General features: G+C 42.7%; 1 protein-coding gene across 2 annotated transcripts in view; it reads right to left on the bottom strand.

Annotated features, from left to right (window-relative positions):
* The window catches only part of SORCS1 (sortilin related VPS10 domain containing receptor 1), a 255,662-nt gene that overhangs the window by 220,143 nt on the left and 18,757 nt on the right, over positions 1-16,762 (bottom strand). The gene's annotated exons all lie outside the window — the stretch shown is intronic.

Raw genomic sequence — 16,762 nt, 5'->3', positions numbered from 1 at the left:
CAAACAATTGTCTGGACTGTGTGCAGAATGAGAGAGCCAGGGAGGAAGGGACTGCTCACAACCCTGCTGTATGCTGGGTGAATCACTCACCCCACACTGCACTGCTTTTCTTGATCTCAGCTGGATATAAGCCCTCTAGGACACATTGCAGGATCTGTGGATTTTCATCACCTAAAGGAATTGTTCCACTTGTCTACTCTGTCTACTCCCCCCAAGGGGCTCAAAGCCAACCCTTGAAGTATAGCACAAACCATCTTTTATTAATCCATTGAATTTCATGGTTTGGACCCCTCATTTACTTTGGGATTTCATCCACTCTCCTAATTCTTCCAGACCTCTGCCCAAACATCCTCTGCCCTCTTCTGAATGACTCCTGGATGTGTCCCCTTGGCAATCCCTTCCTCTCCTGCACACACCTGGGCCACATATCCCTTCAGCTCCAAAATTTATTCTGGTGGTTCTTTGTTGTCAAGAGTAGTGATACATACAACTCAAAGACCCATGGCAAAGCACAGTCAGGTCCTGAATCTCTGGAGATCATCAATAGCACAGGAATTGTCTGTACAGTGGGAACACAACCATGATTTCCTCCTAAAGGACTGCAGGAGCTCACCTACAGCCAGCTGAGATTCCATTTTTGATAGAAGTGCAGATATCACAGACAGAACCCACATGTCCCTTGTCACATTCACTAGGTGGTACTTAGAGGCCAATTTTCTAAGCAGCTCTTTTGCTGGTGATATTTTGTGAAGTAGGCTGCACTTTCCAGGTGTAAAAACCAACCATGCACAAAAGCTGCTGTAACACCACATTACATGCCTTGGATCTGGGATTTGCAAGGCAGCTGAAATGGTAACCTTTGCTCTCAGCTATTCCATTGACTCAAGCTGTTAATGCTGCACATGTGTGAACAGAATCCAAAACTAAAGCCAAACATGCCAGAGCCCAGCCAGATCCCCACCAATAGAGGGGAAATTTGTACCAGCTTAGAATCTACAGTTTGAAGGTTTAGTTTGAACAAACAAGGTTTTGACTTGGAAGAACTGGAACTGAAGAAGGTATGGGCAGATTTTCAAGCCAAACCCCCAAATCCTAGTTCTTTAGGCTAGGGATGGTCAGCACTCGTATTAACCTTGCATGGCTAACCAGACAGGCACAGATGATGCAGTGCTGCCTGCTCAGTGATGTTTTCCACAGCCACCTCCCAGCAGAGCTCTCCACAGTGTGAGGTCCTTGGCTCCTGCTCTGCTAGTCCAATACAAAGCTTCCTTAAAGTCCTTTTCCTCCTGCCCTCCCTGCAGGGACCATCTTTATGGGTGAACATCTGATGGGTCACACTGATGGGCAATCTGGCACTCTCCAATCCAGCTGTTCAGCCTGCAGAGCCAAAGGGAGGCTCCAGTTCTAACACTCCAAAGGGATTTAATAACCAGTTGCAAAATGCTCCTATCAAATAAAATCCTGCCCCTTAAACTGTTTGAAATATTTTTCATGTGCAGCTTCAATCCAGGAAACTAATGAAAACAACACAAACAAAAGGAAATTCAGCTTCTGAACAGCTATACAAATATATGCAGACAATTCAAATAATTCTTGCTGCTTTAATTCCCTAGAGACATAACTGCATATATTACACAAAGCTTAGGTATTAAAAACCAGTGTTTCCAAGCACTGAAATTGCTGCCATAAACATCTCTGGATCCACTTTTAGAACTACCCTAAATAGCCCATCTCTGTCTTGGTTTGCTGTCAGGTTTCCACCAATTTTGTGAGCATCTTAACACTACCTCACCTCTCCATTTACTTTAGGATTTTACCCTGCATCCCTCAGGATTCCTGAGGCTCAACAGCCAGGCCCATGTTCCCAGCACATCTTGATCATCCTGCCCCCATTAGCTCCCAGTTCACTTCCCTTCACATCCTTCATGGCTTTACTTGCAATCAGGTGTACTTTATCCAGCACCTCCCACACTGGGCCCTTGTATTAAGTCCTGGATACTTCTTCAATGTAAGTACCAATGCCTGTCTGTGCTGTGCTTCTGGCATTTCTAAGTGTTCATTAGCATGGTACCCAGATATTAGGCAGTGTACTTTGAGCCTCATTAAATATAATAAAGAAAAATCCTTTCATAAGACACTTTTTGTGATTGACTGCTTTTCAAATATTTGAAGAAAATGACTAACTGGGAATTTTGTGTCAGAATAATTTGCAGGTAGAAAGAGTCTTAAAATGAATTTTCTATAGATCATTTTCAGACCCTCTTTCTTCTCTCCTTTCTGCATCTAAAAGGGATTTTGTACCAGTGGAGAAGGGAGGCAGGGGAAAAAAAAATCAAACCAATACCTGCCTACTGAATCTGACAAGTGACATCCAAGCAGGCTGATGGAAGCAGAGTGCTCCAATTTCTCCTTCTCAGCTATACAACCTCCTTTACTCTTAAGTGTACTCATGGATCTCTGTGGAGATGGCCCTGACTGCCTCCACTTCTGGCAGCTCAGTTGGAAAGCTCTTCCTGGCCTCACATTTCCATCTGTAAACAGAGTGGGAATGGAGCTTGAAGCATCTAAGTAAGCAGCAAGAGAGCTATTTCAGTTCTCCCCAAGATTTTTAAGACCTTTCAAAAAAAAACCCCAAAAATACAAACCTTTTCACATACTCATTATTTTAATATTAATGAAAGCAATGCCAGCCAGCTCTAATGACAATCCCAAGGAGTTCCTCTATTGGCTTTGCTTAGAATATTGTCAATACTGTATTCACACACAAACCAATTGCCAGGGATTGTGCTTGGTAACCACATTCTACATTAGCTCGTAGGGAGCTCTTAGAGTCAGAAACCATCAGCAGCTATAACATCAGAATACTAAAGTGTTATTGTGCTATTTTCTATAATCTCCCACATGAGAAAACTACATCTTCTCAGTAAAATGCTTTCCTGTTCTACACTTTTGGCCAATGTGATTTTCTAAATTAAAGTATTGACACTACATATTCATAAGACAGTGTATTTAAACACAAGAAAGCTGAGCAGGTAAAAATTACCCATCAGCAGCTCACCCACCAGGAGCATTATTATTAACCACATTATTCTTTCAAGGAATGAATCCCTCAGCCCTGCGAAGAATTTAAGCCAGACTTAAACAGCCTCATTCAATCAATGAGATCCCACAAATATTTACCTCTTTTCCTGACTCAACGTTTACTCTATGTATCCCAAAAGAATTTTAAAACTCCTTTTGCCCAGACCCATAAACCCTTCTTTATCCAAGTAGTCCTTCTTGCATCCCTATTCTCTGAAGTTCCAATTACTTGTTGAGTGAAGATCAGCAGAATTTAACTGGCTCAGTGAGAGAATCAGTTTTTCAACTGATGCAGAGCAGCAGTTTAGCAGTGAGGATCAACAATACAACATGCTGGCTTAAAAAAAATAAAAAAGAATAAGAAGAAAGGATGAAAAGCTTGGCGTATAAATTCAGCTGGAAAAGGGAAAACAAATAAATATTGGAAACAAGTTGGGTCAAAGATGCTGATTTTGAGTGATCTCACACAAATTAGACACAGGAGAAAAGGCAAGACTATACCGTCAGTAAACAGCTACTTTAGCTTTCAATTAACTGCCTATTCACTGCTCATTTTCTCTGCAGCTGCAGGCCCAAAAGCCTGGCTTCATCTGCAGTGCAATTCCTGCACCCATGGACTCCTCCACCAGTCAGTGATGTTTCTCTGCATTTACACCCTACAGCCAGTTTATTCCCACCTTCAGCCGAGCAGCACCCAAGGAAACAGAAAGGCAACTCAGAGGAGAGAGTTTCTCACTGTACTTCACCCAGAATATGACTGTAACAGGCAGAAAGTGTGAATTCCTGAGCTGACTTGGTAACAAGGGTAACTACAGCAGGAGTACTGCCTAGGGGTGCAGATGTAGTAATGCATATATTCACACATATTCACATTCAAACAGAGGTCACCAGGTATGTTCCCCATTCCCTGAGCCCCAAAATCAACACCTCTCTTTGTAGTGAGCAATTCCCCATGTGCTCTCCTAGCCTTGCAATGTATTCACCAGTGCAATTTAAAGTGGGGTGCCAAGGTGTAGCTGCACTATCTCTGGTCTGTTTGAGGGAGCCACAGAAAGCAGGGTGCACAAAAAGTGGAACAGCTGGAAAAGCCTAAAAATCTCCTCCCAACGGGACAGCCTGCCAGCAGGAATGAATTACAGCAAGGGGAGCTGCCACAGCGTTATCAACACAGGAGGTTTGGGATCAGCTAACTGGTTCTGACAGGCTCTCCTTGGCCTTAAGCACTGAGGAAAATCCACAAACCACACTTTCCTCACAGGAATGTGTCCAGATACAAAGGAAACAACTGAAAGGGAGAAAGGGGTATAGACATCCTTAGGACAGCATCACACTGGAGGAAACAAGCAAAGTGTCCAAGTGCCTTAGGAGCCTTGCCAAAAACTCCTCTTTCTCACAGTGACCAAGTGAAACACTTGAGCCCCACTGCCTCTTTCAGTTCCTCCACCATTTCCAAGCAATAGGTTTGCACTGTCATGCTCCAGTTTCCACAAGATTTCCAAAGCAAGCCCGGCTTTTTGCAAGCTGCCCTGTGTGTGCAGGTGGATGTGTCTGCAGGTCTCTCCTCGTGCTGCTCTGCCTGAAACTCCTGGCTGATGTGGACCAAGGTTTACACCTGCAGTAGCTCAGAAAAACCTCTAAACAAGCCAGGCAGCTGGGCAGGAAAGAGACATCCAAGAAACAACCCCTGGGAATGCCTGTTCTATAGGAAAGGCCAAGATTACCTCTTATTGAAGACCTATGAAGCCTGGAGAGAGAATTAGGGAAAAAGAAAAAAAAAACAACCTCATGAAGTCTTGGCCCAGGGGAAAGTTTCAATCAGAGCTGGCAATGAACCACAAGACAAAACCATTGGAAACCAAGCTCCATTACTTCCACCCCACACAGAACTACTTATTTAAAGCATCTCTTATTTGAAGATCTCAGCAATTTAATTAAGTAAATGGCCCTCAGAGGCAGGTAAGTATCATGATGCTTAAGTTACTGATGGCTTGCACTGAAGCACAGAGCAGTTAATTGAGTTACCCCTGACCACACAGGAACCCACGAGTCCTGCCTTTCTGGTCTTTTCCTCCAACTAATAAAGGCATTCCACTTGATTCACACTTGCAGGTGTTTACAGCAGTCCCACACCACGAGACCCTGACAGCCCCATCTGCACAGGAGGACAGAACACTGTGATGAACTGTGATGAAGTGACAAGTCCTGACTTCTCCTGAACCTTTTCTCACTTACCCCAACCTAAAGACAGCCATGCCTCCCACCGGATCTGCTCAGCGGTACCTCTGCTCTGATTTTGCATGAAGAACCACATCTTTATAGCTCTATAGCACAAGAGCCATCCTAAACATTGGGCACCAAGCAGCTCCCACCTCCTCCTGTGAAGCCAGTGCCTGGCAGGGGGAATTCACCCTCCTGGACACACAGGCTCTGGAAAGCATCCTCCAGGGCCAGCCTTCCCTGGTCACTGTGCCTATGGACAGCCAGTCTGGCCTTGGATGTAGTCCCAAAACTCAGAGCAGATGGAGTTCCTCCTGCAGATGTCCTGGGCAGTGGTAATAAAATCTTGTCCATCTTTCAGTCAGCTGTCCATGATAATTAACATTTAATTTTTGTTTTAATTAATTCCATCATATCAGGTCTATTTATTGCCAAATTGGGGTTGGGGTTTTTTCCCAGCTGTTAACCACCTTGTAATTCTTCTTGAAGCTCAAAGCACTCAAAGCTGAGATCTACCCAAAGTCAGAGCACTGCTTCCCAGCTGGCTAGAGATAGGCAGATAGCCCCTCTGAGACCAAAAATTAAGAGCATGAAAAAATAAAACAGATCCTCGCATTCCTAACTTTACATCTCCCATTGCTATAAAAGATGTTAAATGTTCATCACAATCTGCTTCTTCCAGCAGCTGGAAAGCTGCATTGTGAGTAACTAAAACAAGACATCAGAAATTTGTTGCATGGAATAATTTCAGTTCCCATGAGAAATCAGAACCATGGAATGACACACTCCAGCTATGAAATCTATCATTCATTAAAACAGTACCATTGGTAACATCATTATGGCTAAATAACAGTTTTAGCAAATAAAACAGCATGGGATACAAATAGCAAAGGGATGAAATCAAAGAAAAGAAAGAGTCTGTGTCTATGGAATAAATATACAAGTATGACAAATTGTAAAGATTAAACAGAACAAAAAACATAAGCGGAAAAATACATTTTGATTCTATTAGGCTGCATAAATTTGTCACTAAAAACAGAGTCATCTACAATTGGACCAGGCAAACTACAGAATGACTGACAGCAGAAAACAGGCTCTTGCTGACCTATTTACATATTTGTGCTCAGCAAGGCCATACAGCCTCTACAGCCCCCCAAGGAAATTAATTTGGGGCTCCCACCCTGTACACAGATCTGGAGCTAGAGACATGTCCACTCACCCTAAGACAAAGCACATCAGCTTCATTATGTGGTCCCACGACAGTCTGCAGGGCTCTCCTGATGGGAAAAGCCCATCACTAATGCTGTAGCAGGGCAACTGCAGTGTGCCAGTATTAAAAAAAAAAAAACAACCAAAACACATTGAGCCCATTCTCAGCCTTGTATGGTTATTTATTTTAATTAAAGCATTAATAACATTTAATTACAAAGTAATAAACCCCCAGTTGGATAAGCACTACTTAACACACCCATGGAGCTTTAACATTACTGAAGTGAAATTTGGTCAGTCTGATACATCAGTTCAATTAAACCTGAGGAATGCTGATTTCTCTGCAGCTAAACCTCATCTAGCTCAGTCAGTCAGAAGTTAAGGGGAAAATTGTAACTTCTCAGAGACTGTAAAATTCTAACTGATAAAAGGAAGGAAGCAAATGGTGCCACTTTCACACAATGTCAGTAACTGGTGGATGCAAAGGAGAATTTTTTATTATGCTGAAGGAAACACACAACCACACTGCAGCTGCTGTTTAGCACTCTGAGACATCTCCTGGATTATCAAACGTGTTCTAAAAGGCATCCTGTTCATCAGGAGAAAAGAAGTAAATAGAAAACTCCCTAGACTGGAACTTACTCTGAGCACAACAGCCCTGAGTAAAATGTTTTAAGAGGTGTTTTTTTTTGTTTTTATTAAACCACACTCGTACTTCAAACAATAGTAAGTTGCTAAGTGCTTAGAGAACATAATCATCTTCATCAGGATGCCTTAAGGCAACCTCATCTTCCAACATGTGTAACACGGGCAAGTGCAGAGCTATTCTCTGTTTATGTTCTGCTTCTTGTAACAAGAGCCCAAATTCTCAGCAGGTCAGGGGTCTGCCTGGCTGGGGACAGCTTGCTGAGGAGGTGCAGGGGTCCTGGCAGGCTGCAAGCAGAGCACAAGCAGCCCTGCACCCTGGCAACAAAGGTGGCTGGCAGCCTTGCAGGGAGCAGGAACGTGAGCCCGGCCAGTGTTCAAGGGATGTGATTATTCCCTCTCCTCAGCACTTGTTAGACACCATCTACAGCTTTTTTCAGCCCCAGTGCAGAGAGCCTTGAATAAAGTGGAGTTTGCTCAGCGTAGAGCTGTCTGGACAGTGTGGAGATGGAACACCTCTGCAAAAAGCCAGCAGGAGCAAGCTCTGCTCAGCCCAGAGAGGAGATGGCTTTGAGGGCTCCAGAATTGCCAGTGGGAACTCATCAAGAGGAGGAGGCAGGCTCATCACAGTGGGGAAGTGACGAAGAATGAGAGAGAAGTTGCAACCTGAAACACAACCAGTTCAGCCTGGACACAAGGGGAAAAACATTTCCCCTGTGAGAGAGTCAGGCAGTGGGACAGGCTGCCCAGAGAAGTCACACAGTCTTCATCTGAGGAAGTTTCCAAGATCCGAGATTAAACACTCAAATAGCTCTTATCCACCTGACCAGACCTCAAACTGTCCCTGCTTTGACAGGGTTAAGTGTCTCAGACCAATGTTGTTTACACACAGGTGTTTATCAGTCAGCTCTGAATCATACAGAATGAAAAACTCAAAGATGTCAGCCAAAACTGACAAGTAACCTTGAAGTAGAATTGATCATGTGGACCATCAATACCTGTATACAAGTAAGTACACAGATACATCATGATCACAGCTTGTGTTTCATATGAAAAGGTGACCAACAACACCAGAAGGGGCCAAGCAGTGCAAAGGAAACAAAACTAAGTTGGAGACAAGATGCCTATTTCTTTGCAATGAAAGAAGGGAAAACCCAGCTGTTCCTTCCTCAAGATGCTCTGAATCACCTGCTTCTAATGATAATTAGAGGCTAATAAAGAATCAAAGTAAATTTTTTTCCTTGTAACTTTACTGCTCATGAGATGACACAGCTCTTCAGCTGAATCTTTCCCCTGTCACAACCAAGCAGCCTGTGGCAAGTCCAACCACGATGGCCACTCTGATGACTTCATACAGGAGGAAGGAAAACATTATTTATTCCTTGTCGCTTACTCCTTTCTCCTCTGCAACTGTCTCCTTTCCTGATTTCCATTTCTCAGTCCTTCACTAAATGTTGGTGGGGAAAAAAAAATACCAAAATCAAAACCACAAAAAGCCATCGGGAGCTTTGTGAAATTCATCTTGATTGTGAAGAACTGACCTCCCACCAAGTGCTCAGCTGCTCCATAGCTGGGAGGCCTGTACTCCTTCCTCCCTATTTCATTTTGATAGACCAAGACTCCCTGGAGTTTTACTAACATATTTATGCACTATGTGGGTTATTCCAACAGCCACAAATAAATCTTATTATCTTTCCTCCACAAGTCTTGATAGCACTGAGTGATTGATGCACTAAAACTTGGTATAAACATGGAGATAAACATCTGCCATTCCTTTCCTTCCTTGTCTTTACAGCACCAGCAATTTAGAAGTGACAACCCACTGCTTCAGTTTTAGCACAGCTGTTCTAAAACCGCCTGAATAACAACAGAGGCTATGCAGAAACACTCATCTTTACTTCCTGGGGGAAATAATGACTTTACAGAGCTCATCTCCCACCACAGCCCCTTTTCCTCTTAAAGGAAGTATAGTGATAGTGCTTTTAAAATTGGGGATGATGGATGTGTGACAGCAGCATCTAAAGCAGTGGTATCCAGCCTCTGGTTCCTGGAGAGTGGTACAGCAGACTGAGGCTACATGAAGCCGTCATGCCTTCCTTGGGAGGAAGGAAAAGATTCAGCCAATCAGAGTGTTATGTGCTCTGCATTTTTACCTGCTGACCAGCAAGGCATGCAGAGACTCCAAAAGAAACCTGCTTGTCCCACTGAGAGCTGCTGCCTCAAAGAACTGGCATTGCAAATAGACATCAGTGGAGTGACTTGCTAAAGGCTGCCCATCAGGGCCAGCAAACCGTGAACCCAACCAGGTGCCCCAATTCCATTCTCAGTTTCCATTCCAGGTGCATCAGCTCCCCAGCATCCAGGCATTGGAAACACACGATCACTTTATATTTTAGAACAGAAATTACCTGGAGAAAAAGCCTGAAGGATTGAACCAGAGCTATTGTTTCAAATCTGAATGCTCATGAAGATTTTCCCCTGATGCTGAGGTGCCCCTCAATAGTTTCTTAGACCCTGTCCAACCCTGGGCATGGGCAGGACAGAACATCACTTTCCACTCTGCAAACACTGCAACCCATAGCTCATGCTTAGGAAAAGCTGCAAGTGCACACACAGACATAATCCTTCAATGCCCTTTCTCTGCTGACTTTCTTTGTTACATGACAAAAGACACCCATATATTAAAGTGAATTCAAAGCATAAGAGAACACAGAGTGAGCTGAAAAGTCTAGTTTAAGAGAAAGGTTATCCATCCGATAACCCCTTTGTTATTAGTAATAGGAGTTGGTCAGAAAACCTATGGCTTTCTTTTGCAAGAAAACATATCAGAAAAAAATAATCCTCTCTGAAAATGTTTAGAGAAATTGCTGGACTGAATTTTGATTTGATTTCTAGACTGAGTTGTGTTCTGACCTTGTTTGCAAAAAGAGCATTTCTTTACATTTCATTTCAAAACAACATTTAAAGTATAGGTCGAGAGACGAAGAAAAGGGAATAGGGATGACTACTCTCGCATTTTTTATCTCTTAAATATTTACACTAGAAAAACCACAAAAGGGTAGAGGTCAAAATGAAGAAAGAATGACAGGGTTGAGATGATGGTGGTTTTTAATTGGAACCAGGAGTTTTAGTCTTGTGAAATGAAAAAAACATTTGATTTGATTTGGCTAAAACATACAATGCTGTCAAAACAAACGCGTTTTTGCAGTAGATGTTATCTTCACTTCCAAAGATTATTAGCATTTGAACTACTTTATATTGAAGAAAAAATCAATTCCATATTCTTTAAATCCCTAGAAATAATTAAAACAACAATTCATCAGTTCTGCATGGTTTAAAGGAAAGTAGATGTCCAGGATGCCACATTAGCTTATCACACTGGAAAATGAAAGATGAAGCAAATAGGAATTTATTTTATAAGCATTATCACCACAAATTTGTGTCCTCTTCTAACTTGGTAGTAAATTCATCTCCTCAATTTAATATATTTAAGGAGCACACAGGAGGTCTAAGCATAGAAATAAATTCATTTCACCTGACTGGCAATTTGGCCCCAGTCAGAGGTGCCTCAAAACAGCAGTGGATGGTGTTACATCATGGTAAAATTCATCTCTACTTTTCCTACTTTTTTAGGCAGTTGTTGTAAGCTAGAGCAGTCACCAGAAGAACGTCCCAGGACTGAGAGGGAACATCTTCCTCCACCACAGCAGAGACCAGTGACTGCAAAAGGCAGTGCTACCCAGCCCATCCCTAAGCATCGTCTGTAATAAAACAAAACAAAACCAGGCAATACAGAAACTCCAAAACCACTTTCTCTCAAAAACACCACATAAAAAAATCTCCTCCTGAAGTGTTTATTTCTATTTAGATGTCTTTCAGTTTTGCTCAGCTCCCGCCACAAACTCTAGAGCAGCAGGGAGAAAGCACTTAAAATGTCACCCCTGATGTGCTGTGCCACACTCACACCTCGAGAGCCACGGGGTGCTCAGCTTGCTGCCAACCTCAACACAAACCAACAGGGCACCTGAGCTGGGCTTAAGGCACTGGGGCTTAGGGGGCATTTCTGCAAGATCCATTGGGTTTGCTTAGGCATCTGAAATAAGAGTTTGCCAGGTGCATCCTCTCCCCGAGTAGTAATCATCCATAGCATTAGCAGAGTTAAACACTTCCCTGCTCCAGCCCAACACAGATTTTAATCTGTTAGTGGAGAATGAGATGCCTCCATCCATGCTATAAGAGCACACACACTCCCCTGCCTATATATATAAAGCCCTTTCATTTTATGATCAGTACAATAGCTCTGTGATAGAGAAGGCTATAATATTTTATTAATGTTAAACTTGTCCACCTGGGAATCTATACAAATCACTGTAATTTTGCCTCACTAATGTTTGTTATCAATCTTCTCTTCCCAATAAAATGAGAGCAAAATATTGCAGAAGTCCCCCTCACTTAATTTATTATTTTTATTTTCTTCTTTTTCCTTATTTATTTTTCACCTTTCTCTCTCCCCCTCTTGTCTGGGCTTCTGTCCAAAGTCACAATGAGTTGAGAATAGAATGTTCAGAAAGTATTTTATAATTCTTTAATCACCTAACTTTGACATACTCTAGTCATTTGGGCTGGAGCATTTTGATATAAGCAGATCCCATGTAGCGACAGAATCAGGTCAGCAAGGCAATTAATCATCACTCCATTTACACTCTCAGCAAAACAATACAAAAACAAAAGAATGGATAGAGAAGATGGGAGGAGGGACACCACAACCCAGCTCTGATGGGCAAATAATTGGCTTGGCTTTGCTTCTGCAGCCACAGTGGAAAGGTGCACAGCTCCCATTTATTATTCACTTGCAGAACAGAAGCAGCCCCAGGAACACACAGCAGAACATGGGAGGCTCAGTGGCCACTGGCATCTCAGCAGCAGGGTGCAGCAATTTTCTGTGCTTTGCTCTTCTTGCATCAACAGCGACGTAGTCTCCTAAAACAAGGAGTCTGATACCTCAGCTTTTAAATACTTTGTAGTGCCTAAGGCTTGATAACTACAGTTTTGTGCTCGTGTTTGAGCAAACTCTATGGCAGCAGTACCAGCACAGTTGAGCATAAACTGTTTTATCCAGAGTGGCTGTATTTCCCACTGTCTGCTAACCCACACATGCCTCTCTACTTTCCCCTACATGGGGAACAATTTAATCAGTGGCTTTAAAACTCTTACTAATACTGCCCCTCTAACTATCCTGTTGATCTAAAAGCTCAGAGAGGCACATACCAATAGTTTCCATGATATCATGAGCAGGCTGCCCAAAATATCTTGCAAATGGCTTTCAAATTAAAACCCAACAAAAGAAATACCATTTTCCTCCTTTCCATTCCTATACCCCTGGGAAAGATCTTGTTACATCCAGGAGTAAACTGAGGCACAGAAGGGGTGAAGGTACAGAAATTTGTGAATTAAGGAGAATTACTGATCTTTTTCCTGCTCAGCCACTCAGGTGAGCAACATCTCTGGAAACAGAATAAACTCAGCAGCACAAACCTCATGGTGAGACAGATCTATCTAGGTAGTTCTAAATGGGGTATGAGTAAGTCATGGCATGATTATCCCCCTCAGTTCGTGGAGGGATGAGTGGAAGGATCACAGGATATGAAGTTTGGGAGTCAGCTCTCATGATGCCTATCACACAACAGGTTTCCTCAGCCCAACACTTGCAGGACAGAACTTCCCCCAGACATTTCCCATCTCCTATCCCCACAAAACACATTCACACACTGCTTGACAGGAATCCAAAAATCTCCCAGTGGTCAAATACTTATGAGTTAACTTCTGATTTCAGGACTCCTTCCCTGACATCCAGTGGCCTGGATATCCACACACATAGCTGCACATACTCAAATATTTGAAGACTTGGGGAAAACTCAAAAACCACTTTTCAACACTCCATGCAGCCATTCAGAAAGTTCAATGAACATGACCAAACTCCTTCCCTGCATTGCTCTCTTCCAGACCCATGGATCAAAGAGTCAAGAAACAGGCTCTCACCACTGCCATCACTGCCCTGGTACTGCCAATAATAAGTTCAGTCAGTTAAGAATTACTGATATAGAGCCAGGATCAATAAAGCTATAGTGTGGCAAAGGCAGTTCAGGCAGGTTTTGCAGGGGCGTAAGTAGGAGTGATGGGCTGAACTTAAGTAGAAGGAAAATTTTGGCTGAATAGCAAGAGAAATTTGCTTTGCTAATGGGTCAATCAATTAGACCAAGCACACAGCTCTCAAGGGAAGCATGCAGGGAAACTTGTCACTAGGATCCCTTAAAATTGGAGTGAAGGAGCTCCGGAGGTTGTCACTGCATAAACAATTCTGCAGTATGCATTTCAGGAGCACTGCAATTCTGTTTAGCCCATGGGATCAAAGCTGAAACTGCCCAGCTTACACCACCCTCCTGAGGTCCTAACAACCCTTTTGTATCTGTAAGGAGTCCACATTCCCAAAGGCACACAGCCCTCTTCCCCCTTCTCTTGTATGTAATCCTCTCATACTCTCTGAATAGTATTCATCTAGCTAAGTCATTGAATTTTAGGGCCTTAATTATCTGAAATCTAGCTATCTTATCAGCTATCACTGATAGAGCAAGCTAGTGAAATAGGAATTTTTTATAGAAGGTCCTGAGGTCTCTCCAACAGCCATCCAGAGAGTCAGAAATAATAACTGTCCAATTCTTTGAAAGCTAAACTTTTTCTGAGTTACCTGTTAGACCACAGCTTCTTAAAAACATTAATTTGATTAGCTGCAATCATGTGACCATGGCATAAAAGACCTTTGCTTGTTTACCAAGCAGAACAGAGGTGACAAAACAATAGGACTTTTGTTTCTAAAGTGAGAATACCACAGAGTGAAAATTGAAAGATTGCGCTGGCAGAACAGCAAATGCATAAACAAGATCTTAATATAATTACGCCGAGTATTAAGGAAACATTTTTCAACAGACACATCAAAAAGACTTTAAGTACTCTCCAACAAATATGGTAGGGCAAACAATTTAGAACCAGCAGTATGCCAGATCTTGATCTATCAGTGCAGGGCTACACATTTCCCACAGCAGCAGACTTCAGACCTTTTTGATTTAAGAGTCCATTACCTGCTCTGTTCTTGCAGTGTCACTCCTTATCAATAGTGGGATTTGAGCCTCAGCCTGCCAGCATGGTGCTCCATCAAGACATCAGTTGTTACTGAAAGAGGAGCCCAGGGAAGGCCAAAGCTACAGGAACAGCACAAAAAGTCAATGGGCAAGAGCAGGAGAAGCCCATAATGCAGCAGAATCAGTGAGAGTTAGGAACTCTACATGTGCAAATGACCTGAAACACATGACAGAGGCCACTGCTCTGGTCAGGAGTCACACAGATCAAACCATGCTTGCCCTGAAACTACTCCAGATCATGAATACACTCCAATCCTGAGATGTGCCTTGAAGTCAGTCTTCTGCTAATAATGGTATTTCCTCTGCTTTTTCTTCAAGTGATTAGAGTTCTCCTCGTCCTATAAATATCAAGAAGGTCAAATATCCCATTCTTCACCCAAATTTCTCAGACACACTAGCCCAGATTGACTCAAGGCGCTAGACATGCCTATCTCCTCAGCTGCAAATTGTTTCTCAGCTATTGCCCTTGTCCTATTGATGTGACAGAACCTGCCATGGCCAAGGTACCATTTTGACATTTGAATCTTTGTCTGCTTGCCCTCTTTTAAATGGTTCACTGCATTTCTTTAAGGTACATTTTGAAACAAGGCACAATCCCCCAAGCACAGACTCCAGGCTGCTTTAAGTTGAAAGACAAGCAGGTTGTCTAGGTGCATTTTCACTGCAAACTATAGCTGGAAATCAAACAGGGAAGAGATTTTGCATACTCAGATTTGTGAAGAAACCAGTATCTCTACTTCTCCAATAGATGGTGCTAATAATTTCTCGCTCAGATATTCATAAATTAAAAAAGGTGAGTTTCTTTTGTGGCAATGCTGCAGTGAGAGCTGTGAAATGGGGCAGAGAAAGCAAAGTCCCAGCAGGACCCCTAGGGATTCCCATAACAAAGATGTGAAATGGGAATTCTGGCTCACCCCAGCAGTGCTACTGGTGCTTTCTAATCTTTCCGTTAAGTTCCTGAAACCTTTCCTGAGTCATTACAGCACCCTTTTCCTCATGTGAATAAGGATAAAAAGTGTGAAACTGGTAAAGGCTTTTGAGGAAAAGAGAACTGGCTTATCAAGGCAAAACAGTGGGAATAACAGCTTCCATCTTCTGTCACTCCTCTGGAATGAATACAACACCAAAGTTGTAGAAACAACACTTGCTTAGCATTATAGTTATCAATCAACAGCATGTTTTCACAAAGGACTGTTGACGTTAAAAACATTTTCCAAATTTCCCTGTTTGTTTTTCCTCCAAATGCATAAACAAAGATCTGCTTGAATATGCCTCAAAGTGTTAGAAATCTACATCAGGGCTTGAGAATTGGGTAATTAAGAAAGAAATTCACTTCCCTAATTGGCACCAAAAAAAAGCAAGACAAGAGAATGTGCAACTAGAATAAAATTACGTTATTGAGAATAATTGCAATGTTAACAATTTCAGTAATTTCAAGAGCTCTTAGGAAAACTATCACCTTGGCTGTGTACAACAATCTTATTTTTGTTTTTAGCACACCAGAGCTGTTGCATTTATCCTACAGCTTCTCATCCTAGGCTCAGACCATTATCCTACATCCTCTGCATAATTTGTCTCAACTTACATTCCCAAATGCCTGTCCTAAAACTTTCATATTCCTACTGTATTTTCTCACTTATGGTTTTGTACGCCAAAAGGGCTGTTCAGATGTTCCAGATCCCAAGCAGTGCTGAAGCAGATGATAAGAATGAAAGACAGGGTCAAGTAATTTTTAAGCACTATATCGTTTACTTGGCTGCACTGGTTTATGCATTAGGACTAGAAAGTAATGGGAAACTCAGGCAGTCAGACACGGATTTGGTTTTAACAGCAGAGGTGCCATGGTCTGAAATTTAATGTTTTCTTCCAGGAAAGTGAGAGCAGGAATCAGGCAGAAAACACCCCTGTGGAACAGCCAGCAAATGGAAACTGCATTCAGCCAAGCATGTTCTCTGCAGATGAAGCACTCACAGACAGCACCCAGCCATCTGCCAAAGAGCCTCTTCACAGAAAATGGACAGCAAGGGAGCAAAAGGTGAGACAGAAGTCACCCACCCTTTGCCTGGCACTTCAGAAAGGAGGAGTCTTGAGATACACAAGCAACTCTTCACTGCCCCATGTGAATGTGCTGAGCACAAATATAGTGAGGGGGAAAAGGAGGAGCAGCAGACCCAGACAGGGCATGTGCCTTGGTATGTGTGGGAATCCTCAGAACACAGGAATTTGTATTTGCACAGCTCAGCCTGTGAGCCCTAGGAGATCCTCCCCATTTAACTCTGGGTCTTATTACCAGGGTATTTTAGTGCACCAGAACCTCTGCAGAACCCAAGGACTGATGGATTCCATGAGAAGCAAGGAAAGGATTTTCGTGTTCACTCTATGATTCAAGAAACTGAATCACCACAAGGCACAGG

Source organism: Lichenostomus cassidix, chromosome 6 (assembly GCF_008360975.1).
Source record: "Lichenostomus cassidix isolate B80296 chromosome 6, HeHo_3.0, whole genome shotgun sequence".
In the NCBI taxonomy this organism is placed as follows: domain Eukaryota; kingdom Metazoa; phylum Chordata; class Aves; order Passeriformes; family Meliphagidae; genus Lichenostomus; species Lichenostomus cassidix.
The sequence above is the reverse complement of the archived record's forward strand: the minus strand, read 5'-3'. Positions and strand labels throughout refer to the sequence as shown.